Source organism: Setaria viridis, chromosome 8 (genome assembly GCF_005286985.2).
Source record: "Setaria viridis chromosome 8, Setaria_viridis_v4.0, whole genome shotgun sequence".
Taxonomy (NCBI): Eukaryota; Viridiplantae; Streptophyta; class Magnoliopsida; order Poales; family Poaceae; genus Setaria; species Setaria viridis.
Genome location: NC_048270.2, coordinates 25010528 through 25020899, shown reverse-complemented (window position 1 = coordinate 25020899; position 10372 = coordinate 25010528). Strand labels below are relative to the sequence as shown.

Sequence of the window (10372 nt, the reverse complement as noted above, 5' to 3'; positions counted from 1 at the left end):
GGGATACGAGGTAGGCTACGCTAGCGCAAATCAAAATTTCTACCGCGTATAACCAGGAAGAACTGCCGTATAAGGATCACGGGATTACCACTCGACGCACTACTGGTGCGGAAGATGTAGATATGCGTCGATGCAGTGAAGACGATCACGTAGTCGTACGTAGTCGATCAACGTAGTCGTACGTAGTCGATCACGTCCAGCAGCTCCTCAGCAGCTCGTCCACGTGCACAGCAAGATCGCCTCCGGTACCGCGGCCCGTCGTCGGCTTGTCGTGGCTCGTCGGCGGCTCGTCGATGGCTCGTCCAAGTGCTGCAGGCGCAACACCTCCAAGGTATCCACACGTGCAGGGAGGAAGCGTCGCAAGCCGGATTGCTAGATCCGCGAGTTGCAACAGGCGAGGGCGTGGGAGGCGCGGCAAGTATGTTCAGCCAAAAGGTGTAAACCCTAGGGCGCCCCCACCCCTCTATTTATAGAGGTTCCTGATGGGCCTCTGGATCCGAGGCCCATTAGTACTCCTAAACCTAATCCAACTCGGATCAGATCCGAATTGGGCTTCCAGCCCCTTAAGTGTGTGACCCTATGGGTTCGGATACGTATAGACATGGCCCGAGTACTCCTACTCGGTCCAATAGTCGGTAGCGGCCTCTAGCAAGACGTGCCAACTCCTATACGCATACGAAGATCATATCAGACGAACCATCACAACATAATATACATGCTATTCCCTTTGCCTCACGATATTTGGTCTAGCTTCAAGCCGACCGCTCTTTCTCGATCCTGTGATTCGGAATCCCTTTGTAGGTTAACTCTTAACCGTACGTAGCATGGCCATGCATTTTCGGATCCAATCACTCAAGGGGCCCAGAGATATCACTCTCAATCAGAGAGGGGCAAATCCCATCTTGATTGACCATGTCTCATAGCATGCTTCTTCACAAACCCGAAAGCTACCTTTATAACTACCCTGTTACGGCGTAGCGTTTGATAGCCCCTAAGTAGGTCGATCCACATCTAGAATACATGCGACAATCTCAGGTCTAAGGACAAAGCGTATATGTTGTTTTAAAGAGAGAACTACTTCTCGTGTTGGGTCAGTCCTAACACATGTCTCCATATGTGTCCACATTATTAGTTCAACATCTCCATGTCCATGACTTGTGAAACATAGTCATCAACTAATACATGTGCTAGTCTAATATTCATGTGTGTCCTCACATGAACTCCGACTAGGGACAACTTTAGAATAACCATACAAGTAAAGAGTTTCACATACAATTCACAAAATTGCAAATCAATTCAAGTAGCCTTTAATGGATATTCAATGAACACAACATACAAATCATGAATACAAATGGAATATCATCATCTCTATGATTGCCTCTAGGGCATACCTCCAACACATGGGCCTACCAAGGATGTCATGGTAGGAAGTCTTGAAATTGGCCACCTCAAATGTAAGGTGCTCTGTGTGGTAGTTGGCCTGTGTGCCAAAGGTGACAGGCAAAACAACTCGACCAATGGGGTAGGATCCTTTCCAAGGACGATGTCGTAGAAAGGTTCTTCACAGAGCTAGAGCCGCTCAAAGTCAAAGTCCATGCACTTCAATGTCTTCGTGAAGATGATGTTGAGGCCACTAGCACCATCAATCAACACCTTGGGGAGTAGGGGCCTAGTCTATGGTCGGGCAAACCACTAGCGGGTAGGACCCAGGATCTAGAATGTGGACCCAATGATCTTGCCTGGAGAAAATTATGGACTGTTCTGACCAACGCAGCTACTGGACTGGCTGTAGCGAGACAAAGTGCACCTCTCGCTACCGTAGCTTCTGCTAGTGGTTACTGCAGAAAGCGATCTGGCCCTCTACAATGATGTTGACTTGGCGCTCAAGCCCCTGGAAGTCCTAGTTCTGTTCGACATTGGGCCATTGGGCGTCCTGATGTGACAGGTTGCAGCGCTCTTCTCTATTCTGGTTGTCACGGTCATCGCACCTTCTGTTGTTGCGGTCATCACGGTTGTCACGGTGGTGACCATTGCAGTTGTCATGGTCACGGTTGCTACGATTGTCATGGTCATTGTGGCAACGGTCATCGTTGGGGCTACGATAGTCACGCTTGTTGTTGTCACGGCGGTAGTCGTTGCGGCGTGGTCGCTTGTACTCCACTGGGGCGCCGAGCTCTTTCTTCAGGACTGTACAATATCGGAGGGTGTGGCGTGTGTCCTTGTGGAAGCGGCACGGATTGCTGAGGGTTCCATCCAATTCCTCCCAGTTGAAAGTGGTCTGCCTGGCGGAGTTGGGGCTCTAGGCATGCTAGGGTTTCATTGTGGATTGACTGATCCTAGTCCTCGGCCGGGCGGTGTTTAATGTTTTGGAACTACTTTTGCCACCTCTTCGATGTTAGCTTGTCTGTTAACATCTTGCACCATCTGCCCGACCGTCTTTGGGGTAGCCTCATACAATTTTTGGAACATGGGATGATTCGTCAAGCCAGAGCAAAACTACCAGATGATATCACGGTCTTTAATGCCAGCTAGCCTATTGCAGTTCTCAAAGAAGCGGTTGGCGTATTCTCGAATAGGTTCACCTATCCTCTAGCGGACTTGGCCAAGTTTTTCCCTATTTCTAGGTCACTGTAGGTAGCCTGGTAGTTCTGAGTGAAAGCACTAGCGAGTTGACCCCAACTGCCGATGCTGTTAGGAGGGAGATTTTCCAGCCACAGGAGCAGAGCAGGACCCATCACTACTAGAAAGTAGGCAGCTATTTGGTCGTAAGTGCCATTGGCAGCTCTTACCACAGTACTGTATGTCTTGAGCCAGATGGTGGGGTTGGAGCAACCATCATACTTCTCATTGATGGTCGGCTTGAATGTGGAGGACCAATCAATAGTCCTGAGGCATGGTGTGAAAGCAGCGAAGCCGTCGATTGTCGTGTCGTCATCATCGAGGTAGTACTGGATGGGAGGGGCCCTGCCGCGTCCACCGTAGTTGCGCCTAGGTGGGTAGTAGGTGTCCTCGGGTGCGTTGTACATGTAGTCATAGTCACGCCTGGGCGGATTGTTGGCGTTTTCAGGGGCGCCATATGCACGGTCGTAGTCGGTGCGGCGGCGCATCTTATCTTCCTAGCAATGTCGATCTTTGCGCTCTGCTAGTTAGGCACAAGAGCACCATAGTCGCGATCGTAATCAGCATGGCGGCGGAGCTCATTCGCATCGCGCTCATTGTGGTGATTGTTGAGGTTGGCGCGTATGTCACGATTTTGACAGAGTTCACGCAGCTCATCACAAAGATCATGTTGTCATTTTGGTCGGCTAGGGTCATCAGCTTCACCTCTCCCACCATGGTGGCGGTTGTCGTTGTTGTCGCATTGACAGCCGTTGTTGGCATCGATGTTGACAGGAGGGTTGGCATTGATGTTGACAGGTGCATTAACGGGTTGGACAATGTTTTGCTCCACCTCCTCTTCACAGATTGGTTCCAGCTAACCACATGTGGAGTCGCCTCAGTAGTGGTCAGATCTACTATGCCCAAACTGACTACGAGAGTGCCTAGAGGATGTGGACCGAGAGTGTGTAAGTCAATTGTTGATCTGCTCCTCAATCTGGGCGTTGGCGACTTGGAGTCACGCCTGAATCCGTCGCATCTATTCGGAATCTGAAAAATTTTCCAGCTTAGTAAAGGCAGCCCCCAGGTTCGCATGGGGTGTGGCGAAGACGTTGCGGCTGGCCTGTTCGAGGTTGGCTAGTAGATTGCGGGTGCGCATAGGGCACCTGTGTCTTTTCCCAAGTACTACCCTTGTCGGTGTTGTCGCGGTCGTTCCGCGCCTACTGGTGCTGGTCACCTACTGTGTTTGCATTAGCAACAGGTTGCTGTTTGACGTTGGCTTGCTCCTGTTGATGCCGCGTTGCCCGGTTTTTGTTCCTGGTGTTACGGCCTTCTTCTTGAGATATCGTTTCGCTATCCTGTGGTGGCTCATCAGTGGAGACTATGAAAGCTTCATGATCTGGTGTGGAAGAGTTGCTCTTGTCATCACTTCCATAGGGATTTTGTATCAGGATGATGCGAGGCACTTGAAATTCACTGCAATCTAAAAACTGGACGGGTTCGGGCGAGTCTTCAGATTGGATCTAGAAAACTTAGTTGAGCATGGCGGAGTACTCAGCGGCCGAGTTCTGCAGGCCAAAGGGGACACGGGACGGACCTTGCATCGACCTTGTTTCACACAGTGCTGCCTCGGATAGCTCTATGCAATTAGCAATAGTGCTACTTATGCGATCTAGCCTCACGATCAGGTCAGAGGGCATGGGTGGGCGGGCACCATCAAGTAGATCTAGAACCTCCTCGGAGAGGGAGAGATCGCTGACCTGTTGGGCAAGCATCATGACAATCCTTGGGTGAAGAACTTGTCCCACCGAAACAGATCCAACGGGAGCCAAGCTGGTGCTGGACGCCGAGTTGACGAAAACCACCGAGTCGATGGGAGTCGCCGAGTCAACAGAAGTCGCTGACTTGATGGGAGCCGCCGAGTTGACGGAAAAAGCGGTCGGATCATAATCCACCACCAAGGTCCCAAATTGAATCTGGATCGGGTTGGCAAGGAGGTCTTTTATGCTCTCGAGGAAAACAATGCCGGGATGGGATGCCATTGAGGTTGCAAAAAGGATCTCACAACCCCCCTACCTGGCGTGCCAACTATCGGATTTATAAGCCTGACAGTCCACTAGGGGGTTACCCAAGTGATTGATTTGTAGGTGAGAGCAATTAAGAAGGGGACACGAGGGTTTTAGACAAGTTTGGGCCTTTGAAAAGTAATACCCTACGTCTTGTATGCTTGGTGGTTTGTATTGCTCAATGTTCGAATACCCTCGAGAGGCTCCCTTGGCTGCCTTATACAGACTGACGACCAAGAGTTAACAGTCGGTTTGAACTTAATCTACTCGGTAGTTACATGAAAGGTAATCTAAGTCGGATTACAATACGCATCCCATGATATCCGGGTAGATTTGTACTGTCTAGTTACATTGATATGTATTCCAAGTAACTTCACGTCCTCACCCCGCATGTCCTGATCCGGCGGACCCACTTGTCAGGTCAGTATCCTGGTCGATGGGGACCCATGGGTATCGCTCAGATAACATTAGGAGATGCTTGGTCACGATACTTAAGCCTAGGGTTGGTTACCTGTTGGTAGGTGTAGCTTGGGGTCTTACGAAATTTTCTCCTAGCGAAACCACAAACAATTTGATTCTAATTGTTGAAGTGTGTTGTGGCAAAGAGCCAGAGATTTATGATGGCACCTAGAAAATTATTGAAAGTTCGATGTGTGATAGCAAATACAAGCAAAGTTCAATATCCTGCGGTAAATTTTGCATTCCTTTTTTTTCTAACATGATTATGAAAGAGATCCGCAGGAAATTTACATTGAAAATTTACTTTGATCGTCCCATTCCATAATATGATTATTTAAAAAGGAAATCATATCCTGGTTCATCCCTGTATGTGTCCATTAATCCTGCTAGGACAGTTTGCCAATTTAGAGGGTGTTTGTTTCCTAAAAATTTCTGGACATCAAATGTTTAAATACTAATTAGGAGTATTTCCATTAATCCTGCTATTCAGTTCCAGTGCTTTTTGGTCCAAATTCTGCCCCTCGTCTGCTGTACACAGCATTCGTCAACTCTGCACCAACTCAAGTACCTTGTTTGTCAGAGTTGCCATATGCTTCCAATATCCATTCTGGAAACACGGTTTGATTTTGTTTCTCTAGCTAGCACCTATAGGTACTGACTCAATTCTCGAATTTATAATTGAAGAGAAAACTGAGAAATCACGTGGAACTGCATAATAAATTGAAGTATGCACTTTTTTAATCTACTTCCACTACGGGAAAACTTAGCAATCGTCTCGTCATGCACAGTACCACCGGAGCCCCTGTAGTACCGGTTTGGAGTCTCCGCCGGTACTAAATGGCGGCATGGGGACCGGATGGCCAATGGCTATATTCCCCTAGAAGCCATTTAGTACCAGCTGGTAGCTTCAACCGGTACTAAATGGTGTTCACGCACGTGTGTACCGGCTGTTAGCTTCAGCCGGTACTAAATGTCACAATTTAGTATCGGCTAGAGCCACCAACCGGTTCTAACGTTCAAACTATAAATAAGCTCCTTCCTCCTCCCCAAGTCCAAGCTCAACCATTTGACCGAGAACTCAAGCTTCTTCACTCCTATGGCGACCCATGGGAGGTGCTACCCATTCTTCCCACGATTTGGGAGGATTTCACTCTTCCAACTGTTCTAAAGGTTAGGAACTTCATCCTCTCTCCTCTCATAATTAGTATTCTATGTTTTATACTTTGTAGCTAGAGAAATTTGTGCTTTTTTAGAGTGAGGATGAATGGAGAGTTTTTCAAATTATACATGCATGTAGAATGTAGAATTTTTATGTTCGATATTGAGAAATTCGTATCGGATGTTGACAAATACGTGTTGATTACTTTTGTTGCTTTACATAAATAACATAAGTACAACATTGAAACAAAAATAATCAACTAATTTGTTGCTTTACATAAATAACATAGTTGAGCTCAAGCTAACGACGATTCGGGACAAAGGGAGTTCCTGCCGAAATTCCCATAGAATATGTAGGGATTTAATTTGCTCATTGAAAGTGATCCATATATAAAAGGTTAGCAATATTTTTTAGAATTTTTTTCATTTGTCGCTTTAAAATGGAGAAGTAAATTAAAAACCTTTTGCAGATGGACCAGTAATGGACGTACGGCGACCAGTGCTCCATGCCATTCATTAATGAACTAAAGACTTTTCTCGAAGTGGCACAGACTAACAAGTCGCCAAAGGGTTTCATGTGTTGTCCATGCAGAATGTGCAAAAATAATAAGGATTACTCTAATAGAAAAAACTCTACACGGCCACATATTCCGTTGGGGTTTCATGGATAATTATATTCTTTGGACCAAGCACGGTGAAAGAGGAGTTATAATGGAAGGCAGTGAAGAAGATGATGATGATAACAACTATCCAGCTGACTGGGCTGAAGGTTGTACCTTTGCAGATTTTGAAATGGGCGAGGCTGAAGTAGATTTTGCAAAAAATGAAGCAGCTGACGAACTAGGTCAGGTGTTGCTAGATGCAAAGAAAGACTCCAAAAATACGAAGGAGATAAAGAAATTTGAGAAGAGGTTGGAGGATCACAAAAAGTTGTTGTACCCCGATTGCAAACAGGACAACAAAAAATTGAGTAGCGCACTGGAATTGATGTAGTGGAAGGTAGCAAATGGTGTGACTGATAGGGGATTTGGGGAGCTATTGAGAATCGTAAAGAACATGCTTCCCGAGGGTAACAAACTACCCTCAACCATATATGAAGCAAAAAAATGTTGTTTGCCCTCTAGGATTGGATGTATAGAAGATACACGCATGTCCTAATGGTTGTATCCTTTATCGCGACGTAGAATATGAGAAATTGGATGCTTGTCCTGTTTGCGAGGCATTGTTGTGTAAGATCATGCGAGATGACACTAATGATGTTGACGGGCAGCCTTTCAAGAAGAGAGTTCCAGCAAAGGTGTTGTGGTATTTCCCTGTAATACCACGTTTGAAGCGCTTGTTCAGAAACAAGGCACACGCTAATTTGATACAATGGCATAAAGAAGAACGTAAACAAGATGTGAAGCTGAGACACCCCACAGATGGTTCCCAGTAGAGAAACGTTGACAGAGAATTTCCTTATTTTGAGAAGGACATAAGGAACATAAGGTTTGGTTTAAGCACTGATGGAATGAATCCATTAGGTGAGTTCAGTAGTGCTCATAGTACATGGCCTGTGACCCTATGTATCTTCAACCTTCCTTCTTGGTTATGCATGAAGCACAAGTTCATCATGATGCCATCCCTTATCCAAGGCCCAAAACAACCTGGCAACGACATTGAAGTGTACTTAAAACTATTGTTTGATGAACTTTTACTGCTCTAGAAGAAAGGTGTACCTGTGTGGGATGAGGGAAAACAAGAGACTTTCATTCTCAGATCATTGCTTTTTTTAACCATCAATGATTGGCCTACACGTAGTAACCTATCGAGATAGACGAATAAGGGATATCGGGCATGCACCCACTGTCTAGATGAAATCGATAGCATGCATTGAAAACACTGTCAGAAGGTGGTGTATATGGGTCATCGTCAATTTCTTCCCGCGAATCACCTTTTAAGAAAGAAAGGAAAGCATTTTAAAGGGGAGCTCGACACTCGTGCTAAGCTTTTGCACCGTAACAGAAAGCATGTATTTTCTATGATAAAGGATGTGAACGTAGTCTTTGGTAAGGGTTCCAGTAGCCAACTAGTTCTAAACGATGATAATGGACGTGCAGTCATGTGAAGAAGTCTATATTCTGGGAGCTACCTTATTGGGAAGTTCAAGATGTCCGCAACGCAATTGACATGATACACCTAATGAAGAATCTTTGCGTGAACCTGCTAGGCTTCCTCGGTGTTTATGGGGCACCAAAGGATACATTGGAAGCAAGGCAAGACTTGAAACGTACAGAACAATGAGAGGACCTACATTCGGAAAAGAGAGAGAATGGATAATACTACTTATGTCCTGCCAGCTACACACTCGGCAAAGAGAAGAAAGAAAGCATGTTTGTTTACTTGAATAGTATGAAGGTCTTGTACGCGTACTCCTCTAATATACAGGGAATAATAAATGTGAAAGAGAATAAATTCAAAAATTTAAAGTCACATGACTGCCACGTCCTGATGACACATTTGCTTCTGATTGCATTGAGGGGTATTCTACCAGAAAATGTGAGATTGGCAATCATAAAGCTATGTGCATTCCTCAATAAAATTTCGTAGAAGTCAATCGATCTAAACAATCTAATAAAGCTATAGAATGATGTGGTCCAATGTCTTGTCAGCTTTGAGATGGTCTTGCCACCTTCCTTCTTTAATATTATGACTCATCTCTTGGTTCACCTTGTTAAAGAGATAACCATTTTGAGTCCAGTATACCTGCACAATATGTGGCCTTTTGAGAGGTTCATGTCGGTCCTAAAAAAGTACGTTCGCAATCGTGCCCTTCCAAAAGGAAGCATCACCAAGGGATATGGAATAGAGGAAGTCATTGAGTTTTGTGTTGACTTTATTGATGGACTTAGTTCGATAGGGATCCCCGTGTCACGACATGAGGCCATGTGAAAGGAAAGGGCACACTCAGGAAGAAAGCTAATATGAACATACATAAGACTAAAATCCGCAAAGCAAATGTCACAGTGCTGCATAATTCACATCCTTGGTGGCTCCATATATGCAGGAGCACAAGGATATTGTACGGTTCGAAAATCCGAGGAAGTCTGAGGCATGGATTACACGGCATCACATAGACACTTTCGCAATATGGATCCAACGACACCTCATGGATAATGAGATGATTGATGAACAACTTCAATGGTTGGCTAGGTGACCATCTGTCTTGATATTGCAATACCAAGGGTACGAGATAAATGGGTATACATTTTATACAAGAGCCCAAGATTAAAAGAGTACCAACTAAAATAGTAGTGTTCGTATAGTTGCAATAGACAATAATCGGAATAAGGACAATTACTATGGTATCATAGAGGAGATTTGGGAACTTGATTATGGACCTTTGAAGGTCCCTCTGTTTCGCTGCCAATGGGTTGATGGAGAAGGCGTAACAAAAGACCGTTATGGGATGACAATAGTGAATCTCAATAAGATTGGATATAGAGACGAACCATTCATCCTAGCCAAGGATGTAAGTCAGGTTTTCTATGTGAAGGACATGTCATGCAAACCCAAGATGAAGGTCGGAAGTCAGAAGATAAGCCAAAACGCCACATAGTTCAGCCAGGGAAAAGAAAAATCGTTGGAGTTGAGAACACTTTGGACAAGTTAGAAGATTTTGATCAGTTTGATGATATTCCTCCATTGTCAGTTTAGGTTGACCCCAACATCTTATTATCCAAAGAAGACACTCCGTACTTACACCGCGATCATAACCACGAGCCATTCGTCAAGAAGAAGATTATCAATGTTCCCATTGAATAGTAATGAGTTGGTTTAGAACTTTAATATTATGTGGTATTATGTGGTCATGTGATGAACTATGTAATGCATTTTGTACAATTCAAACAGTTATGTGGTATTTCTCTCGATTAACGATACTATTTTGGCTCATCAAAAGTCTGTAAACATTAAATTAGAGGCAATTATTCAAGTACATTGTATATGATGGCATAATTGTCATATTTATTATAACTACTATTTCTTAATATTTTTGCATGTTCAAAATAGTAGTTTTTTTTCCTTTTTATGGATTACCAATAGTATGGAAA

At 44.8% G+C, this 10372-nt stretch overlaps 1 pseudogene; it reads left to right on the top strand.

Moving 5' to 3' along the window:
* Positions 1–6944: 6944 nt before the first annotated feature.
* Positions 6945–10085, top strand: LOC140220258 (uncharacterized; annotated as a pseudogene).
* Positions 10086–10372: the final 287 nt, after the last annotated feature.